The sequence below is a fragment of the Solanum dulcamara genome, chromosome 7, assembly GCF_947179165.1.
Source record: "Solanum dulcamara chromosome 7, daSolDulc1.2, whole genome shotgun sequence".
Lineage (NCBI taxonomy): Eukaryota > Viridiplantae > Streptophyta > Magnoliopsida > Solanales > Solanaceae > Solanum > Solanum dulcamara.
In genome coordinates, this window is record NC_077243.1 from 58618576 (window position 1) to 58626989 (window position 8414).

General features: G+C 38.1%; 1 pseudogene; it reads right to left on the reverse strand.

The window, feature by feature from the left end:
* Window positions 1–2309: 2309 nt before the first annotated feature.
* Window positions 2310–2428, reverse strand: LOC129897953 (5S ribosomal RNA; annotated as a pseudogene).
* Between the last annotated feature and the right edge of the window lie 5986 nt (window positions 2429–8414).

An 8414-nucleotide genomic window follows, 5' to 3' on the forward strand; every position in this document is an offset into this window, starting at 1 on the left:
TACAGATAATAGGGATATATACGAGTGCCCAGTTCGGGCACCCGTCACGGCCTACGGGGTTGGGTTGTGACAAAACTGGTATCAAAGCAGTTTGGTCTTCGAAATGCCTACAGACCTTATCTAGTAGAGTCTTGCTTAATGGTGTGTGGTGTACCACATCTATAAGCAGGAGGCTATAGGATATTTAGGATGTTACCTTTCTTTATTGTCTTAGATCGTGCGATAGAGCCCTGTCATAGGAAATGATATTGGAAGCTACACAGTATACAGGTAAGTAATGGTGCGAAAGAGGCATGCTGGGTAAGGTAAGAAGATTGAAATATGATTGAAATGTAAAGTTTAAAATTGAAAGGAAAAGTAGACAGGAAAGTGTAACGGGTGCAGTTCGAGTTGGATATATGAGGTAAGTCCATCATTTTATACTATTGTTGATATTGAGCGCCCTATGAGGCTGTGATATGAATATATATGTATTGGCCCTGTGAGGCATTATTGGTATTTCCTGAGTGAAGGTTTGGGATACTAAGGAATATAGAGGAAACGCTGCCGAAATATTTTTGGAAATAGAAAGAGAATGAGATATAAGGTTGTAATATATCTTGAGAGATCGTATCCATGGTAACGATAAGATCCGACTAAACTAGGAGTACAACTGACTTTAGGAAATAAGTTAATTGCGATATGGGTGGCAAGTAAAAGGTCAATACTAATTTGGTGAGAAGAACGGTGATGGATATGAATGTCTTAAGACAGCCTGTGAGGTATTAAGAATGAGAATGACGAGGAAGGATAAGGGGTTAAGTACGCTTGCTCCACTAGGTAGAATTAGCCCATAATAAGGATCGTGAATAAAAGTTAAGAAATATTACCCTCCGGGATTGACCTTGAGCAGAATATAGTGTGAATATAATGAGGATCATCATGGAAGTACGTTGGCCTATAAAGAAGTAACTAAAGAATGTGATTGTGAGTAATATTAGGAGTTAGCATCGGGTACACAATACGGATGAAAGCTTATGAAGCAGAAAGGGGTATTGTGTATATATACCTCCATTTTGGAAATAGTGGGATCCCATGAGGATAGGGAATGGGAAATTGCAAAACAACTGAGGCATATTGAAATTATTAAAGGAACAAGTGGTATCCTTTGGAAAAAAAATGTGATAACAAAACGTGAAACACGTGTCATCAGAATATAAGTGCCCCTGAATGGAGAATCGGACACGATTATAAGCACTAGTAATGTACTGATTGGGATAAATAAAATGTGGCTATGGCTAAAAATACTACATTAGTTATATGACTCGAGTACTAGTACTTGGACTAGATTGGGTACTAGTTATTGAGAATTCTGAGCACCCCATGGTTATATTAAGGTTTCTTATAAGGGCAACCTAAAGTATAGATGAGTTAACAGAAGGTGTAGACATGGTGCAGTATGTCAAATATGTTGGAACAGAATCATATGCATATGAATAGTTGAAAATAAATAGAGGATGACATGGGTACATCCTAAAGGGGGGAAGTGGACAAGATAAATACAAGCGTGAGACAAAATCAACTGACACTGTTACATGTTGATGGGACCGCTTAAATTTCAAGCAAGATCCCATACTGGCACGAGTTAGCAAGAGATTAAGGCCAATAATAAATAGATAGAAGTCGCGGTATCTGAGACCGTGAGAAGAATCATGAGTGCTTATAAAAAGGGGTGAATACGATAAGAGAGTAGTACTGAGCAAACTAAGGGCCGCAAAAAAGTAGTAGGGCCGTGTTTGAGTAAAGATTAAGATATGGCAACAGCATCATTGGTCACTAATATCGGGACGTACAAGTAGCAACGAGAATAGAAAATCTCCTACGGTAGGAAATGAGGAGACCAAGGAGTACATAAAGGATGAAAAGAAAGAAGTAGGACAAAATAGTGTTAGCATAAGCAAGTCCTAGTGTGAAGTCGATATGTAAAGTAAGACGGGTCGGGTGACAAAAAGACTGCGTTTACCTCATACTAGTGGTATAAGAGTAGTTTTGCAACTTACGAATAGTTATATAGAGCATAAGACCAAGCGCAGGAGTACATGATGAAAAGGAGTTATGATATTTTGGAGATGTTACATAGTAATACGAAGAGAAGTTAAATCAAATGGCCAAAAAGGACACAATCATGGTTGAATTAAAGATCTACTTCGACACCGATTGTAAGAAAAAAGAAGAGAGGGCAAGGCGAAACATGAAGACTAGCGAGAAAATGCTATGGTAAATCTTGGGCTAAGATGAGTGCCTTCACACATTATTGCAAGGATGTCAATGGAACGTGACACAAGGACTTCCCAGGGGGTCATCCATCTTAGTACTACTCTCGCCCAAGCATCTTTAACTTCAGAATTCTGGTGGGATCCGGTGCATTAGTGTTGTTATGATCGTATGACATGAGATTATGTACCTAGAGTGTTATAAGTTATGATAAGGGAATTGTAAAAGAGCTTAAGCAAAACAAGAAGGATTAGTCGATTACTAACAGATGGCGCACTTGTATGCCACAGTTCTTCAACATAATACCAGTTAATGATAAGGAAAACCACAGAATGCCTATACAGGTCATTGTGTGAGGGGACTTCAGCATAACTTGGTATCCAACTCTGATGGGCAAAAAGCAAAACCCAAAAGGCAAGGGTACCAGTTGATTTCATCTAAAGAAGGTAAGAAGTAATATATGAGGTCGAAGATTTCACAATACGACCTTGGCTACAAGACTCACTTTGCACTCCCTTGACAGATAATTCTATATGGAATGTTATCCACGGATTAACAATATTAACCCATATTTCTTCAATCAAGGACTACCTGTCCAGTTGAGATTGTGTAAAATTATAGTTTAAGAGGGTGGTAGGACCTTATGGAGTCCCCAAAGCTATTATCCTAGATGAAGGAGCCCAAGTTATAATTAACTACTGAAGATCAATTCGTGAAGAGATTAGGAAGATAGATAGGTTTTCGTACACCATTTTACCCTCAGACTGATGGACAGACTAAGCTTGGTAGCTACATGGTAGACGATATGTTGCGGGCCTATACGGTTGACCCCAAAAGTAACACGGACAATTGCCTACCACCGGCAAGAGTACTTACGATATTAACTATCATTCCAGTATCCAGGTGCCCCTTGTTATGCCCCACACATTTAAACTCGGAATGTCTTATAAGTTCCTTAGATATTATCATATGAGCCGGATACACTACGACACTATCAAATGACTCTAAGGAAGGGAGAATATGATACCCCATAGTAGAGAAGGTTGGAAATAGAGTCACAAGAATCCGGAAGGAATTGGAGGCCAAATGATGAGTCGTAGGACTCAACTTACCTAAGTAATCTACTAACTTAGAAGTCTTACATACTTGAGCTAATTGAGAACATACCAAGCTTACATAGCATGGATTACATAGGCTCTTAAAATAGGGTGAGATTACAAACCCATGAGGAAAGGGAAAAGATGACATGTGGAAGCCAATGGAGGAGTGACACGTGGAAGCACCTCAACCAAGTAGGTGACCCACCTACTTGGTGTCAAGTAGGTGACCCACCTTCTTGGGAGGAGATGGACCCCACACCACATGGCAGCTCCTTATTGGAAGCATGTATGTGTAGGCCCAATGGGGGCTGGATACATGTCATCCTTAGGAGATGACACGTGTCACCTCTTGGGGATATATATATATGTGTGTGTGTGTGTGTTAATGACTCTTAAGTCATTTTTCAGCCAAAAACAAGTCCAAAAGAAGAGAGAAAACATGAAGAAGAGAAGAGAGGCAGCTTGGAGGAACTAAGGTAAGTTCTCCAATTTTCCTCCATGAAGTAATTATCTACGGTGTTTCTCAATCACATAGAAGTGTATATACATACCTTATGATGTATACAGAACTATATCTTCAGCTTTACACTTGGAAACTTGAGAGAAAGTTGAAAGAACAAAGAGAGAAAACGTTAAGAGCTAGTTAACAAACCCATTTTTGAATGGGATTATTGTTAGTAATATTAGTATAACTTCTTGTGTACAGCTTCATTTCGAGTGATTCAATATGTTTTGGAAAGATATTTCAAAGGTATATAAATTTCATTTATCCTTTAAAATCCATTTTTGTTGTTATCTTCTCTAAAAATGGTGATGAAGTATAGAGGAGGTACTGCCCAGATTTTGGTTTTGAACATCTTACACGGACTGTTGTTGGTATTTTGGGCATATCTTTTTGTACAGAATTGATATAGGGGTGATTAGAAATTGTATACACCCTAAGACACATGTATATAACTTTCATGGAGGACATAAAGCCTGATATAGGGGTGATTCGAAATTGTATACACCCTAGAATTCACGTTTTGATAGTTTTGAGTGAGTTGGTTGGGGTTTGTATTGTGTAATGTTGGTGTGAATTTCTTGTTTATATGTTGAAGGTTGTTGTTTTTGGTTGGCTGTAGTTATTAGGGGTGTGATTGGAAATTCGGATAGGGCATATTATAGGGGAGGTGCTGCCCAATTTTCGTTAATGCCTTAACTAATTAAAGAACTAGTTGAGGAGACGAACAAGGAAATAGGTTCCATAAATACTAAGGTGCAACCTAAGATGCTGGAAAGTTAAGAGTGGTTGATATTCGTATTAATTTCATGTTGAATAGGTTCAAAAGATGACGAGGCGAACGGGATAAAGAGTAACTCATAAGAGGTATGTAAAGCTTTCTCTTGGCATGTTTTGGTATAAGTACGTACAACTATCTTTCTTTACTTTTGGCAAGTCTTAGCCTTAAGTGAATTGTATGTGGAATGTGGGGATAATTCCATTTCCAAAACTCCAGGTATGCCTCATAATCCCTAGATACAGTTAGGCGTTGACACCCCTATAAGAATTGAGCATTGCCTGTTAAGGCTTCTACGTGCTAAAGAGTAGTGTATGGGAAATTATCTTTCCTTTCTCTTGATATTTAATTGGTATAAAAATGAGATTATTATGCCATAGTTGTTCACCGATCCCCAAGATGGGCCAGGTACGAGATATGTATATAATGACCACCTGAAGGAAAGTACGAACTATATAAAGTTTACTCTCTTTCTTTGTTGGCATGTCTTAGTTGTAAGTTAAATATGATGTGAGCTCCAGAGTAACTCCATTCTTAACATCTCCTATTTACTTTTGAATATCCAACTTTGATAGTAGTTGAACTATTTCCCTGGAAACTTTTATAAGTTAAAGAGGTACCAAATGTACAGGCTCGAACTCTTAAAGACTATATGATACTAAGTGTTTTTTATTCCATAAATGATTTGGCCCTATGTTAATACATGTCTAGGGTCCCCGAGATTACTTTTAAGGCATACCATAATGGCATTTAGAGGACACTCGAGATGACTACACCGTTACTCGGGTCCTCAAACAAAAGCTTAACTTTCTTATTTTGTTGAGTCTCTGATAATAATTTAAATTGCATATAGTTACTCACTACTCTACTCGTGTATACTATAACCCTTCTTTCACAGAGTCCCGGGCCAGGTATGTTATCATGCATAATTTACTGTATTGTCCACCGAGCCCCTCACTAGAGGGCCAGATACGTATATATATATGATGAGGTATTATAATAAGGTGGTGATGGTGTGGGGCCTATGATGGTTTCACAGATGTATTCATCGGATCCTTGGTAGGGCCGGCTATATGGTATAATTTGAACATGCATGCTTTTGTAATTCACAAAGTTCAGGTACAAATTTCTGATTTGATATTTTATCCCCTATTCCTCTATATCAGATATACTTCCAGTTGTATTATGTTGTGTTTTACATACTCAGTACATATATCGTACTAATCCTCTTTCTTTGGGGGGCTGTGTCTCATGCCTGCAGGTACAGATGCAGGTTTTAGGAGTCTGTTAGCTTAGGATTCCGCACAGCTCTGCTGGAAGAGGCTTCATTGTATCGGAGCCTAGTTTTTGATACTGACCACTATGTATAAAATTGTTTTGACTATTTAAGGGTACAGCTGTCCCTCCATATATTGTCGTTAATATTTTTAGAGGTCTGCAGATATGTATATGTAGATTGTGTATATCAGTTTGATTCAGCTGGATCTACATGATGTATGGTATATGTTATTATGTTATGGCAGCCTTGTCGGCTTGCATTCCTTTTTATGTTACGACACAAACGAAAAGGGCTACAGGTTTATGAAACTGTTATTGCCCAATAGAGCTCTGTTATATGATATTGTTTTATTTACAATTCAATTTGACCACAGTTGATAGTTAGGTAAATGGGGGGGTCCAGGTCGGACCCCAGTCGCGGCCTACGGGGTTGGGTCATAAGAGAAGTGGTATCAGAGCAGTTTGTCCTTGGATTATCTGTAGACCGTGTTTAGTAGAATCTTTTGTATCGATGTGTTGCACACCACATCTATAAACAGAAAGCTACAAGATATTTAAGATGTTACTTTCTTTCACATCTGAGATCGTGCTATAGATCCGAGTCATAGGATAATTCCTTATACTAACCTTGGATCTTAACAGAAGGACGAAACCAACAGAAGGAGGTAATTAACGACGTGGGAAGTTACAAAGCATACAGGTAAGTAAAGTAAAGGCACGAAAGATATCTGTTGAGAAAGGTATTGACATGTGATTGAAATGTAAAGTCGAAAACTGAAGAGAAAAGTAGACGAGAAAATGCAACAGATGCAGGTTGAAGTTGGACATACGAGGTAAGTCTAGTATTTTTATATTATTATTGACATTGAAAGCCCTGTGTAGCTGTAATATGAGATGATATTGAAAGCCCTGTGCGGTTGTGACATATTATGAATATATATGTGTTAGCCCTGTGAGGCATTGTTGGTATTTTTTGCATGCAGGTTTGGGATAATTAAGAAATATAGAGGAAACTCTGCCAAAATTTTCCCAGAACAAGAAAAGGGGATAAAACATTGCTTTATAACATGTCTTGGAAATTGATACCGAGTACCCATATTATGCCAAATTAAAGCTATAAGAGGTACTCTTCATTTCGTCAATAAGGAATACCCTTTTTACTCGGGGAAGTTTATTACAGAGAAACAAAAGTCTGTCTAAGCATACAGTTCAGACCACAATATCTCCAACCATAATTATGATGTAGAAAAAAAGAGAAGCTCTGGTTGAAAGGTAAGATGTCCAGTAATTGAGCTTCACTCATTTTGAAAGTACCAAGCCCCCAACTCCTAATTCTAAATTAGATAAGTTGTTCATAACTCGAGGATAAACCCAGAAGGAGACCGGGTAGGTCAAGTATTAAAAAAAGTACTATGATGTTTAAGAGATTCTAGTTTCTTCCAACAATGGTTGGAAAATGATTTACGATAAAAGTTGATAGTCCTCCACTGACTACTTGGGAAAAGATCTTCGGACAGAAGCACCTCAAAGAGATGTCAGGAAATGAATATGAGTACGAACTAAAAAAGGGATATGTAAGTATGAATTGAATGGTGTGATCCAATTATACAAGGATAAAGTAGGACCACTAGTAAGGCGCACTTAGTATATGTTGACTAAGTTAAAAGCCTATGTTGGGTACATAGTAAGGGTAAGGGCTATAAGGTATAAAGGAGTAATGCGCGTATACAACGTCACCCCAAAAATAATGGAACTCTTAAAAGACAAAGATGGTAAACTTAAGGAATAAATGGCACAGCTTTCATTTATCCCAAGAAACAAAGGATATAGGTTGGGAAAGCCACTACTCCAAGAGAACCTTGGACAATGAATTTTGGAATACAAATGTTGCCTAGTTAAAAGAAAATTTGGAACGGCTACAAGTGTATATATTAACTTTTTATAGAGATAAGTAGAATGTGGCCTCGGACGAGTTGTTCTATGGTTCCCATTACTTAAGTACAGATTAATAGATGAGGTGTCGCACTATGTGTGGGAAGGATCTTGTCTCCTCGTGATTTAGCCAAGATTCCGTACATGGATAATCAAGTTGGCAAAAAAAATAATGCAGAAAGACGGGGACATGATACAGTACCAAGTATATTGGGGAAGGAGACTGGACAAAATTGAGACTGGACATAGAGCAAGATATAAGCAGATAAAGGTATAAGTACCCTTTAAAGAGGGGAAGTAAGTGAGAGAACAGCAAGGGTAAGATGGAGGCAATTGATGGGGCAACATGCTTGAGATGGATGTTTAAACTAAAATAAGATCCCTTGTTGAACCAAGTTAGAAAGATCTGGAAGCCACCAGTAATTGGATAGAAGTCAGAATGGTATGTAAGACAGCGTTAAGAAGTTTTTATGAGACCCTGAACGATATAACACTAGAAGGTGGGTGCGCACAAAAGCAAAAGAAGATAAAAATAAAAGGATATCGACTAACTCAAGGGATACTATAAAAG